This window comes from Palaemon carinicauda, chromosome 35 (assembly GCF_036898095.1).
Source record: "Palaemon carinicauda isolate YSFRI2023 chromosome 35, ASM3689809v2, whole genome shotgun sequence".
Taxonomy (NCBI): domain Eukaryota; kingdom Metazoa; phylum Arthropoda; class Malacostraca; order Decapoda; family Palaemonidae; genus Palaemon; species Palaemon carinicauda.
Window position 1 is genome coordinate 10,409,378 of NC_090759.1, and position 16,157 is coordinate 10,425,534.

The 16,157-nt window shown below is 42.0% G+C and overlaps 1 protein-coding gene across 5 annotated transcripts in view; it reads right to left on the reverse strand.

The window, feature by feature from the left end:
- Positions 1-13,958, reverse strand: part of LOC137627619 (adipokinetic hormone/corazonin-related peptide receptor variant I-like) — a 649,156-nt gene extending 635,198 nt beyond the window's left edge. For all 5 annotated transcript variants that reach the window (XM_068358715.1, XM_068358714.1, XM_068358713.1 and 2 more), the window contains exon 1: positions 13,730-13,958. The gene's annotated coding sequence lies outside the window, so the exon portion shown is untranslated. The remainder of the gene's footprint in view (positions 1-13,729) is intronic.
- Between the last annotated feature and the right edge of the window lie 2,199 nt (positions 13,959-16,157).

Consider the following 16,157-nt stretch of genomic DNA (forward strand, 5'->3'; position numbering starts at 1 on the left):
TGAAAGACGGGGCGCCGAGCGTCCTGTAAGACGTGGTGCCGAGCGTCCTGAAAGACGAGGCGCCGAGCGTCCTGCAAGAGGTGGCGCTGAGCTTCCTGCAAGACGTGGCGCCGAGCTTCCTGCAAGACGTGGCGCCGAGCTTCCTGTAAGACGTGGCGCCGAGCGTCCTGTAAGACGTGGCGCCGAACGTCCTGGAAGGAGTGGCGCCGAACGTCCTGGAAGGAGTGGCGCCGAGCGTCCTGGTGTCAGAAGAGACTCGTCTAGTTGACAGGAAAATGCAATTCTTCTGAAAGGTTCAAAGTTACCTGAAAATCCTTCATGAAGATCGTAAGAAAGAGCTCTGATAAATCAATCGTCCAGATACAGGGAGGCTCTGATGTCTCTAAAGTGCAGTATTCTGCTGCATTTAGCAAAAGTTTAGATACAAAGCCTGCCTCTTAAACTCCTCTTTAGAACTGTGAGAGAGATCTATTGGAGCTAAAACTAAAGGAGGTTTTCCTATGAAAGGAAATTGTAATCCTCCTTCAGAAGATGTACTGACCAAAGGTCTGCTCCCCTCTTCTCCCAAGACTGCCAGAAGTTATGCAGTCTGGCTCTACTGCCTGAAGGCGAAAACAGTCAGACTGCTTCGCCTTGTGACAGGCTGACATGAGACTTTAAATAGTTCATGATTTCGATGTCTCCATGGAGAACTTTGACTTCTGAACAAAGGCATTGAGAGCACTTACATCCAGGACCGGATAAAAGCCTCTCTCTCCCAAAAGAGAGACATTTGATGTTGCAAAGTCTGTTTTGCAGAGAGGCCTTATCAGAGTAACTAACAAAGGAGGTTTCACTAGGAAAAAGATTTTGCATCCATCCTAAAGGAATAGCACGGCCCTCAAAGTTATCCTGCCCCATTGTCTGGATCCCTTAAGAGATTCAGCGATCCACCCAGGGGGCTGTAAAAATCTCTGTGGGGCTGCCACAAGGTCCTCGACCTTAACGTGGTTAGACCTCCACCCTTGCTATCCTGGAATACCTGATAAGGAAGCTGGCTTCATAGGTTTATATGTCTCATTTACCTGCATTCCTTGAGAGACTCAGCAATCCACCCAGGGGGCTGTAACAATCTCTGTGGGGCTGCCACAAGGTCCTCGACCATAACGTGGCTAGACCTCCACCCTATATGACATATCTGTTTTAGACGTTATGACGTTGTTACTGTTTTAAGAATGATTTATTGTTAAAATTATTCTCATCATTTATTAATCTCCTTATTTCCTTTCCTCACTGGGCTATTTTTTCCTATTGGAGCCCTTGGGCTTAAAGCATCTTACTTTTCCAACTAGGGTTATAGCTTGGCTAGAGATAATAATAAAAATAATCTCGTACCTCAGATAGGCCTACAAGATCTAGAGGCCAGGTTATTCAGAGGAAAAAAGAAAGCTGTCTTTCCTTGGTGCTTCTGAGACTCTAAACAGTCTCCCACCATCCTTAAAGCTTCATTGATGACCACGTGTAAATTCAGAGGGTGGCGAACGTGGAGCCACAGGCATAAAATAATTTGGAAACTGATCATAAAAACTTTCATGAGTTTCTAAATCAACTGAATGACGAAAGGAATAAGGATCTTCTCCTTCTAAGAATCTCAAATTCAACAGGAGAAAAGTGATCACCAATGTCTTCTACTGACAAAGATCTTCCTGAAAGACGAGGCGCCGATCGTCCTGAAAGACGTGGTGCCGATCGTCCTGAAAGACGTGGCGCGGAGCGTCCTGAAAGACATGGCGCCGAACGTCCTGAAAGACGTGGCACCGAGCGTTCTGAAAGACGAGGTGCCGAGCGTCCTGAAAGACGAGGCGCTGATCGTCCTGAAAGACTTGGCGCCGAGCGTCCTGAAAGACTTAGCGCCGAGCGTAAAATGATCTTCATTACATCACTCGGCGTGTTCAGTTCATCAGAGGGTTCTCATGGCCGACTGGCGCTCTGGAACAAAAACTGTGTCTATGTGGGTTCGTAAGCATTATATTATTGCTATTATTAGCAAATGTGATGCAAAGCAAGACTCTAACAACAATGTTAGTAGCTTAATGTCCAACGCTCTTTGCTTTCCCATGGCAAGGGCGAGCATTCTTGGGAACGTCAACAGGAACGCTCGAGAGGACGTCTGCTCGTGAGCTAACGCCTCTCGTTTCCTTTGGCCGATGGACATTCCTTCTCCCAGGGGTTGGGGAGCTTGGAAGAGGTCTAAGGCTAGGAAAAAACGTCCACTGTGCTGAATAAATTCACTGCACTAATTTAGCACTGAAACTTGCCCTTTTAACTCTTACATAAAAGACCATAATTACTCCTGCCCGTTGAGATAGATCTTTCTCTACTGCCAAGGGCTTGAATGAGAATGCAAAATCGTTTCTAGTTCTTGCTATATAAAAATGTAACAAAATACTTTTTACAAAATATTATCCTGATATTTTCATTGTAAGTAAATGTTTGAACACACTTACCCGGTAGTTACATATAACTACCGGTAAAGATAAATGTTCTACATACTCACCCGGTAGTTATATATAACTACCGAGAAAGTTACATGTTATATGATTCAAATGAACAGATATAGGAATAACATATATAAATGTAAACAACACTTAATTCTTAAAGGTTCCCAAAAATAGTGATTTGTTATTATTAAAATTAACAGATATCGCAATAACGTATATATATATATATACATATATATATACATATATATATATATATATATATATATATATATATATATATATATATATATATATATATGTAAACAACCCTTAAATCTTAAGGGTTTCCAAAAATAGTGGATTGCTACACTTTACAATCGGAACACATAAGTGAATATACGAATAATACTAGAATCCCAACATCGAAAGAAAATAAACAACGATATCAAGAATTGTTGGGACTGCATCGTATTTTCATGAGAACTACGAAGCGAAAATTAACAATACGCTAGTTCTATTTAATCTTTGAAAATAGTATCGATGATTTAAAGAACGAATACTAAAAACACAAAAATTTCTAAAAAATTAATATAATCTTTTTATATTAAAAGTTAAATACTTATTGTAAGTTAGATTTCCTTTTGATTCTTTACAAGAAAAAGAAAAGAAAAGAATTATGCAACATATTACGTAGTACTATGTTGCTTACGTCACACGATTGTGACGTCATGTTAAAGAGTAGGTTCGTAGTTTTACAGTAGGGGGAAAAAACTCCCATTCCTCCCTCTGTTAAGATACAAACGTAGTTAAAGCACTAACACTCAGTAAAAATAAAATCCAACCAGCAAAGGCTAAAAATAAATGTACATCACCAAGATAACTGTAATATACAGGTTATAGCGAGTAAAAAATCCAACATCTTGCCACTAGCGCGGCAGGGAATATATGAGGGTTCCTGGAATGGTTCCTAGGTACCTCGCTAGGGCGCAGGGGTGTTACACCTGGCTATCCAATCGGCGATTGGCGCGAGATTCGAATTTTCTGCCGAGACGTCAGGGACATAAGCTACTGTATATATATAACTACCGGGTAAGTCTTATGTTTAAAATATTTAAATATAAGCACTTGTTCAACGATGGCACTTCACTTACGAATGTACTGCGAACGATAACATTAGCAACGTTACCAATGATACACAGTGTTACTAACGTTGACGTATGGTACACAAGAGTTACCAACGGTACGGTGACATTACAGTACTAGCGATAGCAATGCTAGATATTTCAATACGAATTTTAAATAATTTTTCCATATAAGTTTTACACAATATATAAAAAGTACAAAAAGGGTACAGAACCTAACAAACCCACCTAATCTAACCTAATAGTATGACAGGTCACAAACCTCAGGTATTTACTAAGAACGGTAAAATTCTCCATATTACGAATGATACACAGAGTTACCAACGGTACGGTGACATTACTATCGATAGTAATGACAGATATTTCCATACGTATTTTAAATAATTTTTCCATATAAGTTTTACACAATATATAAAAAGTACAAAAAGGGTACAGAACCTAACAAACCCACCTAACCTAACCTAGGAGTTTCCCGGTCACAAAACACATATAATGACTATTGAGGAATGACTTTCCTTTATAAAGAAGACATCAAAACTTGCGGATCACAAGAGGGTGAGACTGACGGCTTAACTCCTATGACTAGGATGAGGATAGTTGTGGGGCCAATGTTTATGTAAAAAGTGGTTTACAAATGATATTATCTTGCATGGGGATAGACAACTTTTTCACAATAATGTACCTTTATAAGAAGTAACGGTATAACCACAACAACGTTTCTTTTTGGTTTTAGGTATGTTGGATTCGGTATCACAATAAAACACGTGAATGTCTTTCCTGTAAGATAGGAGGGAACGGCACTTGGGGCACTGTAAGAGTTGAGGAATTACGTTGTGTGCTTTCAGGAAATTATCAACATTGGTTGAACAATCATAAAAATCACCATGGAATTTAACAAATGATCTTAGGTACGGAATACTGCAGCCGTTATAAGTATCTATAACTTCCTCCATCGCAAAATACGAAAAAATAAATCTCACTTGAAATGACGGACACCTTACTAGGACAAAGGTTTCAAAGGAAAAGGATTTGGTGGAAGGGGTATGAACAGACCACTTAAAGAGATAAAGGAAGGGGGTAGGGAAATATCAGTTGACAACCCCTTTGTGTAAACTTTGAATACGTATTGGTTCGTGATTGGTTAAGGGAAAAACAACGGAGTCTAGAGGGTAAACATGAATGAACTAAATAGGGAAACTAGTCCAAGAAAGTATTTATGTGAAACCAGGGAGTGAAAATGAAATAACAAAAGAAATAAAAACAGCATAGGAAGATAAAACGGAAAGTATGATAAATAATATTGAATGGTAATATAAAATCAGATGATATTAACATGAATGAACTGGATAAGGAAACTAGTCCAGAGCAAGTATTTATATGAAACCGGGGAGTGAAAAGGAAATAACTAAAGAAATAAACCCAATATAGGAAGATAAAATAGAATGTATGATAAATAATATTGAATGGGAATATAAAATGAGATGATTTTAAAAGGTATACGATAATAAAACGAGTAATTAGAGGGGGAAAAGCTTCTGCGCAGGTGGCGGGGTTTTTGCGCAGGTCGAAAACTAGTATGCACGAACGTACGTACGTACGGGTGCTGTTAGCATGGAATACTAACATTTGATCTACATCAGACATTGGCAGCACTGGTTACTGTATTTTTTCATGGAATAATCTTTGCAACGGCGCCTCCAAAGTTTATCCAGATATACTGTTTTGTATTTTCCTCCAATTATAATACAGTACATTCAAGAAGGTAATGTACAGAGAAGAAAAGGCTTGTTTTATGATTATATCTCGTTTCCCAAATTGTTTTCCCAACCCAAAACACTGAGTTCCCACTGGGGGTGTCCCCCATTATCGTAGGATATAGATGTATATATAATTCTGAAACTACTCATTTGCGACGGGAACGAGTGTCATTATCGAAGAGAGCGTAATTTTGGTATTATGTTATTTTTATTAGTAAAATAAATTTTTGAATATACTTACCCGATAATCATGTAGCTGTCAACTCCGTTGCCCGACAGAATTCTATGGAGGGATACGCCAGCTATCACAATACTAGAAGGGGGTGTACTTACCAGCGCCACCTGTGGCCAGGTACTATAGTACTTCTTGTTGACACCTCCTCAATTTTTCCTCGGTCCACTGGTTCTCTATGGGGAGGAAGGGAGGGTCGATTAAATCATGATTATCGGGTAAGTATATTCAAAAATTTATTTTACTAATAAAAATAACATTTTTCAATATTAAACTTACCCGATAATCATGTAGCTGATTCACACCCAGGGGGGTGGGTGAAAACCAGTGTACAAGATTAAAGGATAGCTAAGTATCCCATATTTCATATAACAGTTATCTCAAATAACAATGAAATAATAAGTACCTGGTAAGGAAGTCGAATTGAACCGTTACTCTGCCTCTTTTTTAAGTTCGTCTTCCTTACTGAGCGCAGCGTTCCTCTTGGAGGCTGAATCAACCCAAAGGTGCTAAAGTATATAGGGTTGCAACCCCTACTAAAGGACCTCTACAAAACCTCTAACCCAGGCGCTTCTCAAGAATGAATAGACCACCCGCCAAATCAAAAGGATGCGGAAGGCTTCTTAGCCTACCGTAACAACCATAAAAACAACAATAAAAGCATTCAAGAGAAAGGTTAAAAAAGGTTATGGGATTAAGGGAATGTAGTGGCTGAGCCCTCACCTACTACTGCACTCGCTGCTACGAATGGTCCCAGGGTGTAGCAGTTCTCGTAAAGAGACTGGACATCTTTAAGATAAAATGATGCAAACACTGACTTGCTCCTCCAATAGGTTGCATCCATTATGCTCTGCAGAGAACGGTTTTTATTAAAGGCCATCGAAGTAGCTACGGCTCTTACTTCGTGGGTCCTTACCTTCAGCAATGCAAGGTCTTCCTCCTTTAAGTGAGAATGGGCTTCTCTAATCAGAAGCCTTATATAATACGAAACCCCGTTCTTGGACATGGGCCTCGAAGGTTTCTTGATGGCACACCATAAGGCTTCTGACTGTCCTCGAATAGGTTTAGACCTCTTAAGATAATACTTGAGAGCTCTGACAGGGCAAAGAACTCTCTCTAGTTCGTTACCTACCATGTTGGAGAGGCTAGGTATTTCAAACGATCTAGGCCAAGGACGTGAAGGAAGTTCATTCTTTGCTAGGAATCCGAGCTGAAAAGAACATGTTGCAGATTCGGTCGTGAAACCAATGTTCTTGCTGAAGGCATGAACCTCACTGACTCTCTTAGCTGTTGCAAGGCAGACGAGAAAAAGAGTCTTGAGGGTAAGGTCCTTGAAGGAAGCTGACTGGAGAGGTTCGAACCTAGGTGACATAAGGAACCTTAAGACTACGTCTAGGTTCCAGCCTGGAGTGGATAGACGACGCTCTTTAGACGTCTCAAAAGACTTAAGAATGTCTTGAAGGTCCTTGTTGGAAGAAAGGTCCAAACCTCTGTGGCGGAGAACTGAAGCCAACATACTCCTATACCCTTTAATCGTAGGGGCTGAAAGGGATCTCTCATTCCTAAGATGTAGAAGGAAGTCAGCTATTTGGGTCACAGAGGTATTGGTAGAGGATATTGAATTGGCTCTACACCAGCTCCGGAAGACTTCCCACTTAGATTGGTAGACTCTACGAGTGGAAACCCTTCTTGCTCTGGCAATCGCACTGGCTGCCTCCTTCGAAAAGCCTCTAGCTCTAGCGAATCTTTCGACAGTCTGAAGGCAGTCAGCCGAAGAGCGTGGAGGTTTGGGTGCAACCTGTCTACGTGAGGTTGACGTAGAAGGTCCACTCTTAGAGGTAGAGTCCTGGGGATGTCGACTAGCCATTGAAGTACCTCTGTGAACCATTCTCTTGCAGGCCAAAGGGGAGCAACCAGCGTCAGCCGTGTCCCTTCGTGCGAGATGAATTTCTGCAGAACTTTGTTTATTATCTTGAACGGTGGGAATGCGTAAAGGTCGAGATGGGACCAGTTCAGTAGAAAAGCATCCACATGAACTGCTGCAGGGTCTGGAACAGGGGAACAGTACAGCGGAAGTCTCTTGGTTATGGAGGTGGCAAACAGATCTATGGTAGGTTGACCCCACAAGGTCCAAAGTCTGTTGCACACACTCTTGTGGAGGGTCCATTCCGTGGGAATGACCTGATTCCTTCTGCTTAGGCGATCTGCTGAGACGTTCATATTGCCCTGAATGAACCTCGTGACCAGAGTGAGGTTTAGACCTCTTGACCAAATGAGGAGGTCCCTTGCGATCTCGTATAGGCTCCTCGAATGGGTCCCTCCTTGCTTGGAGATGTAAGCCAAGGCTGTGGTGTTGTCTGAGTTCACCTCCACCACTTTGCCTAGCAGGAGGGACTTGAAGTTCAGCAGGGCTAAATGAACTGCTAGTAGCTCCTTGCAGTTGATGTGGAGTAATCCCTGTTCCTCGTTCCACGTTCCCGAGCATTCCCGTCCGTTCAAGGTCGCACCCCAGCCCGAGTCTGATGCATCTGAGAAGAGATGAAGATTGGGGGTCTGAATAGCCAACGATAGGCCCTCCCTGAGAAGGAGATTGTTCTTCCACCACAGGAGAGTGGTCTTCATCTCTTGGGTGATTGGGATAGAGACTGCTTCGAGAGTCGAACCCTTGTCCCAATGAGCTGCAAGATGGAATTGAAGAGGGCGGAGGTGGAGTCTCCCTAGCTCGACGAACAGGGCCAGTGATGAAAGGGTCCCTGTGAGACTCATCCACTGTCTCACCGAGCAACTGCTCCTCTTCAGCATGCTCATGATGCACTCTAGGGCTTGGCTTATCCTGGGGGCCGATGGAAAAGCCCGAAAATCCTGACTCCGAATCTCCATTCCTAGGTACACAATGGATTGGGAGGGAAAGAGCTGAGACTTTTCTATGTTGACTAACAGACCCAGCTCTCTGATTAAGTCCAAAGTCCAGTTGAGATTCTCCAGACAGCGACGACTCGTGGAGGCTCTCAACAGCCAGTCGTCTAAGTAGAGGGAGGCTCTGATGTCCGATAAGTGTAGGAATTTTGCTATATTCCTCATCAGAAGAGTGAACACCATAGGAGCTGTGCTTAGGCCAAAACACAGGGCTTGGAATTGGTAGACAACCTTTCCAAAAACGAATCTCAGGAAAGGTTGGGAGTCTGGATGAATAGGAACGTGAAAGTAGGCATCTTTCAAGTCCAACGAGACCATCCAGTCCTCCTGCCTGACCGCTGCTAGGACCGACTTCGTCGTCTCCATCGTGAACGTCTGCTTGGTGACATACGCGTTGAGCGCGCTGACGTCCAGCACCGGTCTCCAACCTCCTGTCTTCTTGGCCACAAGAAAGAGACGGTTGTAGAAGCCCGGGGATTGATGGTCCCGGACTATAACCACTGCCTTCTTCTGCACAAGTAGCGACACCTCCTGGTGCAAAGCTAGCCTCTTGTCCTCTTCTTTGTAGTTGGGAGAGAGGTTGATGGGAGATGTGGTCAGAGGTGGTTTGAGGCAGAATGGAATCCTGTAACCGTCCCTCAGCCAACTGACAGACTGGGCGTCTGCACCTCTCTTCTCCCAGGCTTGCCAGAAGATCTTGAGTCTGGCTCCTACTGCTGTCTGGAGATGCGGAGAGTCAGTTTTTTCCTTTAGATGTCTTGGAGCCTTTCCTAGACTTGCTCCTGGAAGAGTCTGGACGGGAGCTTCCTCGGCTGGGGGCTCTACCACGAAAGGGCGGTATGAACCTCGTAGCAGGGGTATCAGCCACTGGGGAGCGATAAGTCCTGGGGACTGAGGTAGCAACCTTAGACTTACGAGCCGATGAGGCTACAAGATCGTGTGTGTCCTTTTGTATCAGGGCAGCAGACAAGTCCTTAACCAGCTCTTCAGGGAAGAGGAACTTCGAGAGCGGAGCAAAAAGGAGTTGTGACCTTTGACAAGGTGTAATGCTGGAGGAAAGGAAGGTACACAGCTGTTCCCTTTTCTTCAGAACCCCTGATACAAACATCGACGCAAGCTCACCAGATCCATCTCTAATGGCCTTATCCATGCAGGACATTAATAGCATGGCAGAATCCTTGTCCGCAGGAGAGGTCTTCTTGCTGAGGGCTCCCAGGCACCAGTCTAGAAAGTTGAACATCTCAAATGCTCTAAATACGCCCTTCAGTAAGTGATCAAGGTCTGAGAAGGTCCAGCAAACCTTAGAGCGCCTCATTGCAGTTCTCCGAGGCGAGTCTACCAGACTTGAGAAGTCAGCCTGGGCAGAGGCAGGTACTCCCAAGCCTGGTGCTTCTCCTGTGGCATACCAAACGCTCGCTTTCGAAGTGAGCTTAGTCGGAGGAAACATGAAAGAAGTTTTGCCAAGGTGTTGCTTAGTCTGCAGCCACTCCCCTAAGATCCTTAACGCTCTCTTAGAGGACCTTGCTAGGACTAGCTTAGTATAGGTGGACTTAGCTTGCTGAATGCCCAGCGAAAACTCAGATGGCGGAGAGCGGGGAATAGCAGAGACAAAGTGGTCTGGGTAAACCTCCCTAAGCAGAGCCAAGACCTTACGAAAGTCAATAGACTGTGGAGAAGGCTTGGATTCATCCACGTCTGACGAGGGATCCAGGTGTGCCTCCTCATCATCAGAAGCCTCATCACCAGAGTGTAGCGAAGAGATCGGACAAGAATGCTGAACAGCAGAGTCAGAACGAGTAGGAACAATATTAGTGGTTTCCTCTTCAAGTATCTGTTGAGGGAAAACCTGAGGCTCAGACTGCAAAGGCTGAACAAAAGACGAAGCAGAAGGAAGGCGCATGGGTGGAGGAGGCTGACTCCTAGCATGAGTGGTTGAACCCAAGGGTTGCGCTTGCTGAGCGGATGGCGGAAGCGGAGTAGCAAGTTCCTGTTCCTGTGGTGTGAGCGGAGCGCGATGAGGTAGAGGCTGCGCAGAACAAGGTAAATGTCTCGCAAGCTGAGGCTCCTGAGGCGCAAGGCTAAGGAGTTGTGGTGCTAGCCTTGTGGAGGGTTGAGCTCGCTGCAGCGAGAGCTGAGGAGACTGACTCAAGGACGGGAGAGGTTGTTGTACCTCAACCGAGTGTTGCATCACTGGTGGAGCAGCAAGTGGAGGCGGAGGAAGAGAGGTATAATCTTCCTGATCCCATTGTAAAGGTTGCCTTAAGGAAGGCGGAGGCTGAACACCACTGGGAACAGCAAACTCAGAACGTGGCTCAACATCGTACGCCTGGCAGGTGGTACTGCGATCAGGCGGAGCGAGCGCAGGCGGAGCGAGCGCAGGCGGAGGGAGTGCAGGCGGAGGCGGAGGCGCAACACTCTCAGCCCGACACTCACGCATCAAGTCCGAAAGCTGTGCTTGCATGGACTGTAGTAGAGTCCACTTGGGGTCGGCAGAAACTACAGTAGGCTGAGGTAAAGCCTTAACAGTCGAGCTCTGTTGTGGCAGAACCTTACTCCTCTTGGGCGGAGTGCAGTCGACTGATGACTGCGGCGAGTCAGAGCTGAGCCAATGACTGCAGCCTGGCTGAGCACTCGCGGACTGGACTCTGCGTTTAAGTGGTCTCGAGACCTGAGTCCAACGTTTCTTCCCTGACAGTTGATCAGCGGACGAGAAAAAGACGGGCTCAATCGTCTGCAGGTGGGAGTGACGGTCTTTGGAAGACACGCCCGCAACCACCGAGGATACTTCTGTGCGCCGAACAAGGCCTGCCGAACCCTTATGCCCTTCGACATTGCTTCTCCCCTGGGCTTGGGAGCTTGCAAGAGGTCCCGGACTGGGAGGACGACTGGCTCGCACAGAAGTATCCTCACGCACCACACTGGCACTGACACTAGCACTTGGCACTGCACTGACACTAGCACTCGTCACAGCACTGGCACTAATTCCACCCACTGCACTCTTGACCTTAAGTTCCTTGACTTCGGCCATCAGAGACTTATGATCACTTACCACTGACTCTACTTTATCGCCTAAGTCCTGAATAGCACGCAAAACAACAGACATATCAGGCGGAGGGCAAATAGTAGGTTCGGGGGTAGCCACTACAGGGGTAGGAAAAGGTAGGGGATCATGAGGTGAGGAAAAAAGTGAAGAGTGAGAAGAACTCCTAACTCTACCTCTCTCTAACTTAGTTGAATATTTCAAAAGACGGACAAATTCAAGTTCCGAAAGTCCGGCGCATTCCTCACATCGATTTTCTAACTGACAGGGCCTGTCCCTACAGTCAGAACAAGCGGTGTGAGGATCTACCGAGGCCTTCGGAATACGCCTATTGCAAGACCTACATCGTCTATGGGAGGGGGCTTGCGAAATGTCAGACATCTTGAATCCAAAGAGTTAGCCAAAGGGGGTTCCAAAATCAAGCAAAAGATCGTTAACCGTTAATCAGGACTATATAAAAGCTATCTAGCTAATATAAGAAGGTTTCCAGTAAAGCGACAGCTGAAATCTGAGAGAATACTTCACCAATTAGCTGTGAAAATACTCGAAGATCATAAGCGTATCCCAGAACGTCTTGCCGGAAGCACGACAGAGGAAAAATTGAGGAGGTGTCAACAAGAAGTACTATAGTACCTGGCCACAGGTGGCGCTGGTAAGTACACCCCCTTCTAGTATTGTGATAGCTGGCGTATCCCTCCATAGAATTCTGTCGGGCAACGGAGTTGACAGCTACATGATTATCGGGTAAGTTTAATATTGAAAAATAACAGTTTCAACCATTATGGGAAATCTATTATATTAATATTTTTCCCAAGTAAAGCAAGTCTTTTGTAGTATTTCTGTATATTATCTGTCGCAAATGCCTAGTTCTTTATATATCGACGATCAAACTCACGCTACTCATGTCTTGTTTTTGCTCAAATGAGCCCTGTAACCACTATAATCCGCAGACAAACTAGTCCACTATGAAGTCTTACACGTTTGGCCAATCACAGCGCCTATCCACTATGACGTCTTACAGGTTTGGACAATCAACGCACGACAATACATTATCTTACCCAGGCCTTTCATTTCGTTCTTAGACATGGAGGCCATAGCAAGCACGTCATCTCATGTTGCACAAGAAGTTGAAATTCCATCTTCTTGTCCTGACTGTTTCCTAAGTTACAATAAATTTGTAACTTATTCGGGGAATAATGAAAAACTAGTGGATTTGTGCCAGACACCATTTAATTTTACAAAATAAAAATTGTCCTGCATGTCAAGGAACCTTCACAACGGCTTCACGTTTTCCTCAAAGCAGCAGCACATCTTTATGAACCAACAGTTTAAGGTAAGCTTCATTAATTTATTGAGTATATTATAATGGTGATAGTATAACAATGTATACAGCAGTACCATCACTTTGGATTTGGTTTGATGGATGTGTTAAGTAGTGGCCGTAAGGGGGGGGGGGGGTTGCAGGGGCTAGGCCTAGGTAGGGGTACAAGGCCCTAGGTTAGGTGGTTGTATTAGGTTCAGTAGTGCCCCGAAAATCACTGTGGCCTTAAGGGGGGGTCGCAGGGGAGCAGAGCCCCCCCCCCCCCCGGTAGGGCTAGGTAGGGGTATGGGGGGGGGGTGGAAGGATAAGTGTTCATTTATTGCAAATATCATTTGACGCACCCCCCCCAACCAAAACCCCGGTTCCCACCTGGTGTCCCCCATAATTGTTAGGATGAAGTAGGGTCTTTCTGCATTACAACATATGAAACAAAAACAATAAAAACACGGTTACAAACACAGATTTTTCTGGAAAAACTTGTTGTTTTAACTCCAATTACATAGTAAATCTCTAAATCGGATGGTTTGCGGTCAAAATAAACGTTAAATCCGTTGGAACTACACTATTTCTGATGCAACAAATATATTTTTATTCCAGTTTCCCTATATTGGTTGAAACTGTAATTTTACCGTAATTTTTTCTATAAGAAAAAGTAGTTGTTTTCCTAGGTTACATTTCCCTGTAATATAGTGAAATAATACCCGACAAGTGTATTAAATAATGGTCACTCAAAGTTATAATAAAAATTATTTCAATTGGCCAAAGATTTATGAAAATAACTGACGCCCTTGTGATATTGTGTCAGCAGAAAGTATATGGAGGTGACACGGTCACCCAAGACCCTTTTAAAGTTACTTACCTGGAAGGAACGGAAGGAACATGGGGTTCAGTAATGCGTAGCCAGCTTAGGCTACGTTTCTTTGCAGTGGTTAGCGTACAGTAGTAAGTAAAATGAAATGACAGCTATCGCGCTATTATCACATCATAATTAGGAATACAATTAAATGATTGGCCACTTGATAATGAGTAACCCCATGGAATTAATTTGTACTTGACATAAGGCAAGTTTCTTTGCTACGTCTGTAACAGACAGTCGGAGTCAAGACTATCAGACTGTATTTGTAAACATTTATACATTATTGCCAACCAAATGGAAAAATACCTTAGGTATGAACTATTAACTAATTCACACAAGAGTGTAAACGTTCACTGTTCAATAGTAATAATTATATCAATATATTAAGATATTACCATACAGCTAAATCACGGATATTACATGCAATTATATAGGCCTATGAACATACCTAACAAATGAGCAAATGGCTATACTGTAATTCTCATTCTTCTTCTTCCAATTCTTGGAGCCAATGTACTCCCCTGTAAATAGGATACAATATAAAACATTATATCTAATCAATGCAGATGACAATTTTAGTGTTATTCTGTAAATAAATGTTATGAATGCAGATGACAATTTTAGTGTTATTCTGTAAATAAATGGAATGAATGATATGTTAACTGCTCCACATGAAGCTTAATACAATATCCATGCTTACCCTTTCATTGATATTGTTTTTATAGAGAAAAAAAAAATATATATATATATATATATATATATATATATATATATATATATATATATATATATATATAATTATATGTATGTATATATATATATATATATATATATATATATATATATATATATATATATATATATATATATATATATATATATATATATATATAATTTTTTTCATAAAACATTTACATTTCAATACATTTACATTAATTTATACAGTATTTAAAACAATCACCTGTGGCTTCTCTATTGTAAAATTGTTGCATTAAATGTAGTCTCTTTACAAAAGAATATTAATGTTGGTTCAGAGGCTAAATCTAATCCTTATTCCTCTGTTGGAAAGTTAATTTTACAGATAATTATAATGTATTTAGTAAATAAGTTTTAGTTAGAAATGTTATAACAGCAGTGTTTATCTTCTCCTGTACATCATTTTCATAGTGTTTTCCTAATAAATTATTCAAAGAGCAATTCACTTTAGAGTCATGTCGATTTTACTTTTAAATCCTTTTTGTTTTGCAGACTATATTTCTTACAATTTATCATTACGTGTTGAATGAGAATGCAAAATCGTTTCTAGTTCTTGCTATATAAAAATGTAACAAAATATTTTTTATAAAATATTATCCTGATATTTTCACATTGCATGTGCTACATAGAGGTGTATATGTCATCTTGAATTTATATAAATACGCATTTACTCTAACATGTCCAATCCTCAAATTTCCCATAAGGTTTCTATTTTTCTATATCTACAATAAGCTGTCTCCAAATCTTCTTTAATAGGTTTAAACGTAACGAACCACTTACTAGATTTAGTAACATCTCATTCCATTTGCCATGTTTCTATTGTTTCCTTTTTTTTTCTTTAATGTTGTTTTCTTCTGTCATCGACAAGTGATTGTTAAGAGCACAGGGGTTGTTTGGCCCTTTTTTAGCGGTTGCATCTGCCAATTCGTTCCCAAGGATTCCTTTGTGGCTTGGAATCCACTGCAGTTTTAAATAATTACAATTACTATTCAGTTCGATCAGCATCTCCTGTATATTGTGCACTAGTGCTTTGAATCATTTGTATCCTTATTATTTACCATTGAAATAGAGGACAATGAATCTGTGAATATTACCGTCTCTTTGTGCAAATAATTATTCCCTATCCAATTCAGCGATTCGCATATAGCAAATAATTCAGCAACCAGAATAGATGTTGCTGAGTTTAATCTAAAACTACAAAAAAAATCGGAATAACACAGGCAGCAGCCCACGACCATTCCTCACTGTTAAATTCCTTTTTTTTTTTTTTTTTTTTTTTTTTTTTTTTTTTTTTTTTTTTTGACCCATCCGTATATATGTCTAAGGGGTAAGGATACCTTTCCTCTTTCATTCTACAGAACTCTTGAATAAATTTAGTATAAGGTTCCTCCTGGTCAATGTCATCCATTGGGTTAATACCAAGATACTTACCAATACATTTCTAAGGGGCTACAACAGGAAATACCCTTCCTTCCCGTTGCATCCCTAAATTCACTTTCCACCTTATCATGATCTCTTGTATTTTTAATATAAATGGCTTTTTATAGTACCCAGAGTTCTATCCTTTACTGCCTAAGTCTTTTATCGTTTAGAATTTCCTGACTAGTTATTATTATCATTATTATTATCATTATTATTATTATTATTATTATCATTATTACTATTATTATTACAA